Source organism: Phyllobates terribilis, unplaced genomic scaffold (assembly GCF_046119375.1).
Source record: "Phyllobates terribilis strain yellow unplaced genomic scaffold, ASM4611937v1 Scaffold_437__1_contigs__length_1545540, whole genome shotgun sequence".
In the NCBI taxonomy this organism is placed as follows: Eukaryota; Metazoa; Chordata; class Amphibia; order Anura; family Dendrobatidae; genus Phyllobates; species Phyllobates terribilis.
This window is the reverse complement of record NW_027363197.1, coordinates 1394830-1407155: the sequence shown is the minus strand read 5'-3', so window position 1 is coordinate 1407155 and position 12326 is coordinate 1394830. Positions and strand designations below refer to the sequence as shown.

Genomic DNA, 12326 nt, shown 5'->3' with positions numbered 1-12326 from the left:
CCAGCCAGGTATCCTGCCTGCAGTAGATGGAATGTGGCAATGGAACGCTGGCTGCGCGTGTCATAATAGGCTCTGAGCCTTTATATACCTGTGCACAGCAGCAGCCACCTTCAGTCTGCTGCTGGACAGCCAGCAGCAGCAGCAGCAGGAGAGGTATGTAATCAGGAGCCCTCCTGCTAAGGGTAGACAGCTGCTCGTTCCACCCCACCCCCCGCCTTAATTGGTTCTCCTCCCTTCCAACGGTGTTGAGGCGGGTGGGAACAGCAGGGGGTGAAGGTGCTGTGTTTAAAGAGGTGGAGTTATGCAGATCTAAAACGCGTGAATTGCAGCAGCAGCAAGCCGAAAAGTGCAGGCATGTAAGGGATCTAGAGGTTGACAACATGTCTTCTTAACGGGAGTCCAGGAGCTCATCTCCACAAATGGACTTTTCAGGATCCTTGGGTGGCTCCGTAGTTTGAAACCAATTCTGGTTATCGCTTCTCGGCCTTTTGGCTAAGATCAAGTGTAGTATCTGTTCTTATCAGTTTAATATCTGATACGTCCCCTATCTGGGGACCATATATTAAATGGATTTTTAGAACAGGGAGATGGAAAAAGAGCTTGCTCTGTCCACTCCACGCATTGACCTGGTATTGCAGTATCTCCAGGACCGGTGCACCCCTTCTTTAATGCAGTTTCTAAAATCAGAAAGAATTGAATTCAATGTTTTTTGTTCATTTTGCTTGTTTGTCGGATTTTGGGATGGACTCTTTGGCTTTGCTTTTCTTCTCCTCATTGGATTTTTCATGTTCAAAGTTGCAGAAGCCAGATTACAAGCTCATTTTGGTTCAACTTCAGCAACTGTGCATTGCATTGCCATGTAATGTGATGCAATGCTATCTTTCTAGCTCTCCCTTTTTACTTCCTTTTGGATAAACAGACATATTAGGCAAGCATTTTGGAGCTTTCACCTAAATAACTACAGGTGGTGAGATAAGCTGCACAATATAATTGACCTTTCAGTATATTGTTGCACACACACCATCTATTTAGCAAATGCCCTTGTTATCAACAGCAGCCTTTTAAACTCACCTGAGCTAACAGGTATGTGCACTGGTTACTCTGCTGCGCTTAAAATTTCTTTTTTGGTTTGCTACAATGCCTTTTCTGAAACGTTGTCTCCTTCTTCTGGAACACTGACTTCTTTCATTTAATGCCTGCAGACTATAAAAGATAACCCAACCCAAAAAGTTTGGTTGATTAGTCTGTGGCATTCTGTTAAACTGTTGCTTATGGCGGTCTCTGTGAGCTTCTCAGCGACATTCAGCCAGCCAGGTATCCTGCCTGCAGTAGATGGAATGTGGCAATGGAACGCTGGCTGCGCGTGTCATAATAGGCTCTGAGCCTTTATATACCTGTGCACAGCAGCAGCCACCTTCAGTCTGCTGCTGGACAGCCAGCAGCAGCAGCAGCAGGAGAGGTATGTAATCAGGAGCCCTCCTGCTAAGGGTAGACAGCTGCTCGTTCCACCCCACCCCCCGCCTTAATTGGTTCTCCTCCCTTCCAACGGTGTTGAGGCGGGTGGGAACAGCAGGGGGTGAAGGTGCTGTGTTTAAAGAGGTGGAGTTATGCAGATCTAAAACGCGTGGATTGCAGCAGCAGCAAGCCGAAAAGTGCAGGCATGTAAGGTATCTAGAGGTTGACAACATGTCTTCTTAACGGGAGTCCAGGAGCTCATCTCCACAAATGGACTTTTCAGGATCCTTGGGTGGCTCCGTAGTTTGAAACCAATTCTGGTTATCGCTTCTCGGCCTTTTGGCTAAGATCAAGTGTAGTATCTGTTCTTATCAGTTTAATATCTGATACGTCCCCTATCTGGGGACCATATATTAAATGGATTTTTAGAACAGGGAGATGGAAAAAGAGCTTGCTCTGTCCACTCCACGCATTGACCTGGTATTGCAGTATCTCCAGGACCGGTGCACCCCTTCTTTAATGCAGTTTCTAAAATCAGAAAGAATTGAATTCAATGTTTTTTGTTCATTTTGCTTGTTTGTCGGATTTTGGGATGGACTCTTTGGCTTTGCTTTTCTTCTCCTCATTGGATTTTTCATGTTCAAAGTTGCAGAAGCCAGATTACAAGCTCATTTTGGTTCAACTTCAGCAACTGTGCATTGCATTGCCATGTAATGTGATGCAATGCTATCTTTCTAGCTCTCCCTTTTTACTTCCTTTTGGATAAACAGACATATTAGGCAAGCATTTTGGAGCTTTCACCTAAATAACTACAGGTGGTGAGATAAGCTGCACAATATAATTGACCTTTCAGTATATTGTTGCACACACACCATCTATTTAGCAAATGCCCTTGTTATCAACAGCAGCCTTTTAAACTCACCTGAGCTAACAGGTATGTGCGCTGGTTACTCTGCTGCGCTTAAAATTTCTTTTTTGGTTTGCTACAATGCCTTTTCTGAAACGTTGTCTCCTTCTGCTGGAACACTGACTTCTTTCATTTAATGCCTGCAGACTATAAAAGAGAACCCAACCCAAAAAGTTTGGTTGATTAGTCTGTGGCATTCTGTTAAACTGTTGCTTATGGCGGTCTCTGTGAGCTTCTCAGCGACATTCAGCCAGCCAGGTATCCTGCCTGCAGTAGATGGAATGTGGCAATGGAACGCTGGCTGCGCGTGTCATAATAGGCTCTGAGCCTTTATATACCTGTGCACAGCAGCAGCCACCTTCAGTCTGCTGCTGGACAGCCAGCAGCAGCAGCAGCAGGAGAGGTATGTAATCAGTAGCCCTCCTGCTAAGGGTAGACAGCTGCTCGTTCCACCCCACCCCCCGCCTTAATTGGTTCTCCTCCCTTCCAACGGTGTTGAGGCGGGTGGGAACAGCAGGGGGTGAAGGTGCTGTGTTTAAAGAGGTGGAGTTATGCAGATCTAAAACGCGTGGATTGCAGCAGCAGCAAGCCGAAAAGTGCAGGCATGTAAGGGATCTAGAGGTTGACAACATGTCTTCTTAACGGGAGTCCAGGAGCTCATCTCCACAAATGGACTTTTCAGGATCCTTGGGTGGCTCCGTAGTTTGAAACCAATTCTGGTTATCGCTTCTCGGCCTTTTGGCTAAGATCAAGTGTAGTATCTGTTCTTATCAGTTTAATATCTGATACGTCCCCTATCTGGGGACCATATATTAAATGGATTTTTAGAACAGGGAGATGGAAAAAGAGCTTGCTCTGTCCACTCCACGCATTGACCTGGTATTGCAGTATCTCCAGGACCGGTGCACCCCTTCTTTAATGCAGTTTCTAAAATCAGAAAGAATTGAATTCAATGTTTTTTGTTCATTTTGCTTGTTTGTCGGATTTTGGGATGGACTCTTTGGCTTTGCTTTTCTTCTCCTCATTGGATTTTTCATGTTCAAAGTTGCAGAAGCCAGATTACAAGCTCATTTTGGTTCAACTTCAGCAACTGTGCATTGCATTGCCATGTAATGTGATGCAATGCTATCTTTCTAGCTCTCCCTTTTTACTTCCTTTTGGATAAACAGACATATTAGGCAAGCATTTTGGAGCTTTCACCTAAATAACTACAGGTGGTGAGATAAGCTGCACAATATAATTGACCTTTCAGTATATTGTTGCACACACACCATCTATTTAGCAAATGCCCTTGTTATCAACAGCAGCCTTTTAAACTCACCTGAGCTAACAGGTATGTGCGCTGGTTACTCTGCTGCGCTTAAAATTTCTTTTTTGGTTTGCTACAATGCCTTTTCTGAAACGTTGTCTCCTTCTGCTGGAACACTGACTTCTTTCATTTAATGCCTGCAGACTATAAAAGAGAACCCAACCCAAAAAGTTTGGTTGATTAGTCTGTGGCATTCTGTTAAACTGTTGCTTATGGCGGTCTCTGTGAGCTTCTCAGCGACATTCAGCCAGCCAGGTATCCTGCCTGCAGTAGATGGTATGTGGCAATGGAACGCTGGCTGCGCGTGTCATAATAGGCTCTGAGCCTTTATATACCTGTGCACAGCAGCAGCCACCTTCAGTCTGCTGCTGGACAGCCAGCAGCAGCAGCAGCAGGAGAGGTATGTAATCAGGAGCCCTCCTGCTAAGGGTAGACAGCTGCTCGTTCCACCCCACCCCCCGCCTTAATTGGTTCTCCTCCCTTCCAACGGTGTTGAGGCGGGTGGGAACAGCAGGGGGTGAAGGTGCTGTGTTTAAAGAGGTGGAGTTATGCAGATCTAAAACGCGTGGATTGCAGCAGCAGCAAGCCGAAAAGTGCAGGCATGTAAGGGATCTAGAGGTTGACAACATGTCTTCTTAACGGGAGTCCAGGAGCTCATCTCCACAAATGGACTTTTCAGGATCCTTGGGTGGCTCCGTAGTTTGAAACCAATTCTGGTTATCGCTTCTCGGCCTTTTGGCTAAGATCAAGTGTAGTATCTGTTGGGCCGGGGAAGATCGAAAGCCCGAAGTGTGAAGTGCCCCAGGAGTGGTGACCCTGGGGTGCCTTAACTCACTGGGATTGGGAACCCCACTTGAGTTTATGGCACATTTGCACAAGCACTTCAAATTTTCTTTCTTCGCACACACCCTTATTCCGGGCCTTCTGGCCTTAGGATGGGGAATTTTTCAATTCCCGGTCGAAGGTCCGGGCAGTATTATACTGTGAAACCTTCACTATTTATTTAATTTCTTTGTCACTGTGTGTCCACTTATTCACGTGTGTCACGTCCTACTAGGATTTTGTCGGGATGCGGTTCCCTTACGGGTTCCTCTCTTGGCAGGTCAAGGGGGGAGTGTGTGGCCATCAGGTTCCGCTCCCCCCTGAACCCCCCTGGCTCTCCTCTTTCGGGAGGAGAGCGTTGTTGGCTCCCCTCTTCCGGGAGGGGAGCACAGTCTTTGGCTCCCAGTGCCTTGCTCGGGTGAGAACTCGGGCAGGTGCTGGGGGTAAGATTGGGTCGCCTCTGGCTTCGGCTGGAGGTGGCTTTTTGTCCCTGTTCCTCGCTGTGGCCTTTTGGCTCGGAGGGACGGGGAATGGTTTGGGGGACCCTTCTCCTTTTGGAGAGGGTTTCAAGAAGACCAGCATCCTAGTGCACTTTTTTTGTGGCACTTGTCACTTTTTTAAGCGCACTCGGGTTTTGTACACGATTTCGGGCTTTCAAAAAAAAAAAATCTGTTCTTATCAGTTTAATATCTGATACGTCCCCTATCTGGGGACCATATATTAAATGGATTTTTAGAACAGGGAGATGGAAAAAGAGCTTGCTCTGTCCACTCCACGCATTGACCTGGTATTGCAGTATCTCCAGGACCGGTGCACCCCTTCTTTAATGCAGTTTCTAAAATCAGAAAGAATTGAATTCAATGTTTTTTGTTCATTTTGCTTGTTTGTCGGATTTTGGGATGGACTCTTTGGCTTTGCTTTTCTTCTCCTCATTGGATTTTTCATGTTCAAAGTTGCAGAAGCCAGATTACAAGCTCATTTTGGTTCAACTTCAGCAACTGTGCATTGCATTGCCATGTAATGTGATGCAATGCTATCTTTCTAGCTCTCCCTTTTTACTTCCTTTTGGATAAACAGACATATTAGGCAAGCATTTTGGAGCTTTCACCTAAATAACTACAGGTGGTGAGATAAGCTGCACAATATAATTGACCTTTCAGTATATTGTTGCACACACACCATCTATTTAGCAAATGCCCTTGTTATCAACAGCAGCCTTTTAAACTCACCTGAGCTAACAGGTATGTGCGCTGGTTACTCTGCTGCGCTTAAAATTTCTTTTTTGGTTTGCTACAATGCCTTTTCTGAAACGTTGTCTCCTTCTGCTGGAACACTGACTTCTTTCATTTAATGCCTGCAGACTATAAAAGAGAACCCAACCCAAAAAGTTTGGTTGATTAGTCTGTGGCATTCTGTTAAACTGTTGCTTATGGCGGTCTCTGTGAGCTTCTCAGCGACATTCAGCCAGCCAGGTATCCTGCCTGCAGTAGATGGAATGTGGCAATGGAACGCTGGCTGCGCGTGTCATAATAGGCTCTGAGCCTTTATATACCTGTGCACAGCAGCAGCCACCTTCAGTCTGCTGCTGGACAGCCAGCAGCAGCAGCAGCAGGAGAGGTATGTAATCAGGAGCCCTCCTGCTAAGGGTAGACAGCTGCTCGTTCCACCCCACCCCCCGCCTTAATTGGTTCTCCTCCCTTCCAACGGTGTTGAGGCGGGTGGGAACAGCAGGGGGTGAAGGTGCTGTGTTTAAAGAGGTGGAGTTATGCAGATCTAAAACGCGTGGATTGCAGCAGCAGCAAGCCGAAAAGTGCAGGCATGTAAGGGATCTAGAGGTTGACAACATGTCTTCTTAACGGGAGTCCAGGAGCTCATCTCCACAAATGGACTTTTCAGGATCCTTGGGTGGCTCCGTAGTTTGAAACCAATTCTGGTTATCGCTTCTCGGCCTTTTGGCTAAGATCAAGTGTAGTATCTGTTCTTATCAGTTTAATATCTGATACGTCCCCTATCTGGGGACCATATATTAAATGGATTTTTAGAACAGGGAGATGGAAAAAGAGCTTGCTCTGTCCACTCCACGCATTGACCTGGTATTGCAGTATCTCCAGGACCGGTGCACCCCTTCTTTAATGCAGTTTCTAAAATCAGAAAGAATTGAATTCAATGTTTTTTGTTCATTTTGCTTGTTTGTCGGATTTTGGGATGGACTCTTTGGCTTTGCTTTTCTTCTCCTCATTGGATTTTTCATGTTCAAAGTTGCAGAAGCCAGATTACAAGCTCATTTTGGTTCAACTTCAGCAACTGTGCATTGCATTGCCATGTAATGTGATGCAATGCTATCTTTCTAGCTCTCCCTTTTTACTTCCTTTTGGATAAACAGACATATTAGGCAAGCATTTTGGAGCTTTCACCTAAATAACTACAGGTGGTGAGATAAGCTGCACAATATAATTGACCTTTCAGTATATTGTTGCACACACACCATCTATTTAGCAAATGCCCTTGTTATCAACAGCAGCCTTTTAAACTCACCTGAGCTAACAGGTATGTGCGCTGGTTACTCTGCTGCGCTTAAAATTTCTTTTTTGGTTTGCTACAATGCCTTTTCTGAAACGTTGTCTCCTTCTTCTGGAACACTGACTTCTTTCATTTAATGCCTGCAGACTATAAAAGAGAACCCAACCCAAAAAGTTTGGTTGATTAGTCTGTGGCATTCTGTTAAACTGTTGCTTATGGCGGTCTCTGTGAGCTTCTCAGCGACATTCAGCCAGCCAGGTATCCTGCCTGCAGTAGATGGAATGTGGCAATGGAACGCTGGCTGCGCGTGTCATAATAGGCTCTGAGCCTTTATATACCTGTGCACAGCAGCAGTCACCTTCAGTCTGCTGCTGGACAGCCAGCAGCAGCAGCAGCAGGAGAGGTATGTAATCAGGAGCCCTCCTGCTAAGGGTAGACAGCTGCTCGTTCCACCCCACCCCCCGCCTTTATTGGTTCTCCTCCCTTCCAACGGTGTTGAGGCGGGTGGGAACAGCAGGGGGTGAAGGTGCTGTGTTTAAAGAGGTGGAGTTATGCAGATCTAAAACGCGTGGATTGCAGCAGCAGCAAGCCGAAAAGTGCAGGCATGTAAGGGATCTAGAGGTTGACAACATGTCTTCTTAACGGGAGTCCAGGAGCTCATCTCCACAAATGGACTTTTCAGGATCCTTGGGTGGCTCCGTAGTTTGAAACCAATTCTGGTTATCGCTTCTCGGCCTTTTGGCTAAGATCAAGTTTAGTATCTGTTCTTATCAGTTTAATATCTGATACGTCCCCTATCTGGGGACCATATATTAAATGGATTTTTAGAACAGGGAGATGGAAAAAGAGCTTGCTCTGTCCACTCCACGCATTGACCTGGTATTGCAGTATCTCCAGGACCGGTGCACCCCTTCTTTAATGCAGTTTCTAAAATCAGAAAGAATTGAATTCAATGTTTTTTGTTCATTTTGCTTGTTTGTCGGATTTTGGGATGGACTCTTTGGCTTTGCTTTTCTTCTCCTCATTGGATTTTTCATGTTCAAAGTTGCAGAAGCCAGATTACAAGCTCATTTTGGTTCAACTTCAGCAACTGTGCATTGCATTGCCATGTAATGTGATGCAATGCTATCTTTCTAGCTCTCCCTTTTTACTTCCTTTTGGATAAACAGACATATTAGGCAAGCATTTTGGAGCTTTCACCTAAATAACTACAGGTGGTGAGATAAGCTGCACAATATAATTGACCTTTCAGTATATTGTTGCACACACACCATCTATTTAGCAAATGCCCTTGTTATCAACAGCAGCCTTTTAAACTCACCTGAGCTAACAGGTATGTGCGCTGGTTACTCTGCTGCGCTTAAAATTTCTTTTTTGGTTTGCTACAATGCCTTTTCTGAAACGTTGTCTCCTTCTGCTGGAACACTGACTTCTTTCATTTAATGCCTGCAGACTATAAAAGAGAACCCAACCCAAAAAGTTTGGTTGATTAGTCTGTGGCATTCTGTTAAACTGTTGCTTATGGCGGTCTCTGTGAGCTTCTCAGCGACATTCAGCCAGCCAGGTATCCTGCCTGCAGTAGATGGAATGTGGCAATGGAACGCTGGCTGCGCGTGTCATAATAGGCTCTGAGCCTTTATATACCTGTGCACAGCAGCAGCCACCTTCAGTCTGCTGCTGGACAGCCAGCAGCAGCAGCAGCAGGAGAGGTATGTAATCAGGAGCCCTCCTGCTAAGGGTAGACAGCTGCTCGTTCCACCCCACCCCCCGCCTTAATTGGTTCTCCTCCCTTCCAACGGTGTTGAGGCGGGTGGGAACAGCAGGGGGTGAAGGTGCTGTGTTTAAAGAGGTGGAGTTATGCAGATCTAAAACGCGTGGATTGCAGCAGCAGCAAGCCGAAAAGTGCAGGCATGTAAGGGATCTAGAGGTTGACAACATGTCTTCTTAACGGGAGTCCAGGAGCTCATCTCCACAAATGGACTTTTCAGGATCCTTGGGTGGCTCCGTAGTTTGAAACCAATTCTGGTTATCGCTTCTCGGCCTTTTGGCTAAGATCAAGTGTAGTATCTGTTCTTATCAGTTTAATATCTGATACGTCCCCTATCTGGGGACCATATATTAAATGGATTTTTAGAACAGGGAGATGGAAAAAGAGCTTGCTCTGTCCACTCCACGCATTGACCTAGTATTGCAGTATCTCCAGGACCGGTGCACCCCTTCTTTAATGCAGTTTCTAAAATCAGAAAGAATTGAATTCAATGTTTTTTGTTCATTTTGCTTGTTTGTCGGATTTTGGGATGGACTCTTTGGCTTTGCTTTTCTTCTCCTCATTGGATTTTTCATGTTCAAAGTTGCAGAAGCCAGATTACAAGCTCATTTTGGTTCAACTTCAGCAACTGTGCATTGCATTGCCATGTAATGTGATGCAATGCTATCTTTCTAGCTCTCCCTTTTTACTTCCTTTTGGATAAACAGACATATTAGGCAAGCATTTTGGAGCTTTCACCTAAATAACTACAGGTGGTGAGATAAGCTGCACAATATAATTGACCTTTCAGTATATTGTTGCACACACACCATCTATTTAGCAAATGCCCTTGTTATCAACAGCAGCCTTTTAAACTCACCTGAGCTAACAGGTATGTGCGCTGGTTACTCTGCTGCGCTTAAAATTTCTTTTTTGGTTTGCTACAATGCCTTTTCTGAAACATTGTCTCCTTCTGCTGGAACACTGACTTCTTTCATTTAATGCCTGCAGACTATAAAAGAGAACCCAACCCAAAAAGTTTGGTTGATTAGTCTGTGGCATTCTGTTAAACTGTTGCTTATGGCGGTCTCTGTGAGCTTCTCAGCGACATTCAGCCAGCCAGGTATCCTGCCTGCAGTAGATGGAATGTGGCAATGGAACGCTGGCTGCGCGTGTCATAATAGGCTCTGAGCCTTTATATACCTGTGCACAGCAGCAGCCACCTTCAGTCTGCTGCTGGACAGCCAGCAGCAGCAGCAGCAGCAGGAGAGGTATGTAATCAGGAGCCCTCCTGCTAAGGGTAGACAGCTGCTCGTTCCACCCCACCCCCCGCCTTAATTGGTTCTCCTCCCTTCCAACGGTGTTGAGGCGGGTGGGAACAGCAGGGGGTGAAGGTGCTGTGTTTAAAGAGGTGGAGTTATGCAGATCTAAAACGCGTGGATTGCAGCAGCAGCAAGCCGAAAAGTGCAGGCATGTAAGGGATCTAGAGGTTGACAACATGTCTTCTTAACGGGAGTCCAGGAGCTCATCTCCACAAATGGACTTTTCAGGATCCTTGGGTGGCTCCGTAGTTTGAAACCAATTCTGGTTATCGCTTCTCGGCCTTTTGGCTAAGATCAAGTGTAGTATCTGTTCTTATCAGTTTAATATCTGATACGTCCCCTATCTGGGGACCATATATTAAATGGATTTTTAGAACAGGGAGATGGAAAAAGAGCTTGCTCTGTCCACTCCACGCATTGACCTGGTATTGCAGTATCTCCAGGACCGGTGCACCCCTTCTTTAATGCAGTTTCTAAAATCAGAAAGAATTGAATTCAATGTTTTTTGTTCATTTTGCTTGTTTGTCGGATTTTGGGATGGACTCTTTGGCTTTGCTTTTCTTCTCCTCATTGGATTTTTCATGTTCAAAGTTGCAGAAGCCAGATTACAAGCTCATTTTGGTTCAACTTCAGCAACTGTGCATTGCATTGCCATGTAATGTGATGCAATGCTATCTTTCTAGCTCTCCCTTTTTACTTCCTTTTGGATAAACAGACATATTAGGCAAGCATTTTGGAGCTTTCACCTAAATAACTACAGGTGGTGAGATAAGCTGCACAATATAATTGACCTTTCAGTATATTGTTGCACACACACCATCTATTTAGCAAATGCCCTTGTTATCAACAGCAGCCTTTTAAACTCACCTGAGCTAACAGGTATGTGCGCTGGTTACTCTGCTGCGCTTAAAATTTCTTTTTTGGTTTGCTACAATGCCTTTTCTGAAACGTTGTCTCCTTCTGCTGGAACACTGACTTCTTTCATTTAATGACTGTAGACTATAAAAGAGAACCCAACCCAAAAAGTTTGGTTGATTAGTCTGTGGCATTCTGTTAAACTGTTGCTTATGGCGGTCTCTGTGAGCTTCTCAGCGACATTCAGCCAGCCAGGTATCCTGCCTGCAGTAGATGGAATGTGGCAATGGAACGCTGGCTGCGCGTGTCATAATAGGCTCTGAGCCTTTATATACCTGTGCACAGCAGCAGCCACCTTCAGTCTGCTGCTGGACAGCCAGCAGCAGGAGAGGTATGTAATCAGGAGCCCTCCTGCTAAGGGTAGACAGCTGCTCGTTCCACCCCACCCCCCGCCTTAATTGGTTCTCCTCCCTTCCAACGGTGTTGAGGCGGGTGGGAACAGCAGGGGGTGAAGGTGCTGTGTTTAAAGAGGTGGAGTTATGCAGATCTAAAACGCGTGGATTGCAGCAGCAGCAAGCCGAAAAGTGCAGGCATGTAAGGGATCTAGAGGTTGACAACATGTCTTCTTAACGGGAGTCCAGGAGCTCATCTCCACAAATGGACTTTTCAGGATCCTTGGGTGGCTCCGTAGTTTGAAACCAATTCTGGTTATCGCTTCTCGGCCTTTTGGCTAAGATCAAGTGTAGTATCTGTTCTTATCAGTTTAATATCTGATACGTCCCCTATCTGGGGACCATATATTAAATGGATTTTTAGAACAGGGAGATGGAAAAAGAGCTTGCTCTGTCCACTCCACGCATTGACCTGGTATTGCAGTATCTCCAGGGCCGGTGCACCCCTTCTTTAATGCAGTTTCTAAAATCAGAAAGAATTGAATTCAATGTTTTTTGTTCATTTTGCTTGTTTGTCGGATTTTGGGATGGACTCTTTGGCTTTGCTTTTCTTCTCCTCATTGGAATTTTCATGTTCAAAGTTGCAGAAGCCAGATTACAAGCTCATTTTGGTTCAACTTCAGCAACTGTGCATTGCATTGCCATGTAATGTGATGCAATGCTATCTTTCTAGCTCTCCCTTTTTACTTCCTTTTGGATAAACAGACATATTAGGCAAGCATTTTGGAGCTTTCACCTAAATAACTACAGGTGGTGAGATAAGCTGCACAATATAATTGACCTTTCAGTATATTGTTGCACACACACCATCTATTTAGCAAATGCCCTTGTTATCAACAGCAGCCTTTTAAACTCACCTGAGCTAACAGGTATGTGCGCTGGTTACTCTGCTGCGCTTAAAATTTCTTTTTTGGTTTGCTACAATGCCTTTTCTGAA

At 45.3% G+C, this 12326-nt stretch overlaps 9 non-coding genes and 1 pseudogene across 9 annotated transcripts; all 10 read left to right on the top strand.

Moving 5' to 3' along the window:
• Window positions 1-472: 472 nt before the first annotated feature.
• LOC141228085 (U2 spliceosomal RNA) lies at window positions 473-663 on the top strand. The gene has a single exon (XR_012295011.1). It is a non-coding gene; the product is annotated as a U2 spliceosomal RNA (small nuclear RNA).
• A 1115-nt stretch (window positions 664-1778) lies between these two features.
• LOC141228084 (U2 spliceosomal RNA) lies at window positions 1779-1969 on the top strand. The gene has a single exon (XR_012295010.1). It is a non-coding gene; the product is annotated as a U2 spliceosomal RNA (small nuclear RNA).
• A 1115-nt stretch (window positions 1970-3084) lies between these two features.
• Window positions 3085-3275, top strand: LOC141228083 (U2 spliceosomal RNA). The gene has a single exon (XR_012295009.1). It is a non-coding gene; the product is annotated as a U2 spliceosomal RNA (small nuclear RNA).
• A 1115-nt stretch (window positions 3276-4390) lies between these two features.
• Window positions 4391-4619, top strand: LOC141228480 (U2 spliceosomal RNA; annotated as a pseudogene).
• Window positions 4620-5131: 512 nt separating this feature from the next.
• LOC141228396 (U2 spliceosomal RNA) lies at window positions 5132-5314 on the top strand. The gene has a single exon (XR_012295284.1). It is a non-coding gene; the product is annotated as a U2 spliceosomal RNA (small nuclear RNA).
• A 1115-nt stretch (window positions 5315-6429) lies between these two features.
• LOC141228082 (U2 spliceosomal RNA) lies at window positions 6430-6620 on the top strand. The gene has a single exon (XR_012295008.1). It is a non-coding gene; the product is annotated as a U2 spliceosomal RNA (small nuclear RNA).
• Window positions 6621-7735: 1115 nt separating this feature from the next.
• LOC141228249 (U2 spliceosomal RNA) lies at window positions 7736-7926 on the top strand. The gene has a single exon (XR_012295167.1). It is a non-coding gene; the product is annotated as a U2 spliceosomal RNA (small nuclear RNA).
• A 1115-nt stretch (window positions 7927-9041) lies between these two features.
• On the top strand, window positions 9042-9232 carry LOC141228297 (U2 spliceosomal RNA). The gene has a single exon (XR_012295212.1). It is a non-coding gene; the product is annotated as a U2 spliceosomal RNA (small nuclear RNA).
• A 1118-nt stretch (window positions 9233-10350) lies between these two features.
• LOC141228081 (U2 spliceosomal RNA) lies at window positions 10351-10541 on the top strand. The gene has a single exon (XR_012295007.1). It is a non-coding gene; the product is annotated as a U2 spliceosomal RNA (small nuclear RNA).
• Window positions 10542-11647: 1106 nt separating this feature from the next.
• LOC141228203 (U2 spliceosomal RNA) lies at window positions 11648-11838 on the top strand. The gene has a single exon (XR_012295122.1). It is a non-coding gene; the product is annotated as a U2 spliceosomal RNA (small nuclear RNA).
• The last annotated feature ends 488 nt before the right edge of the window (window positions 11839-12326 follow it).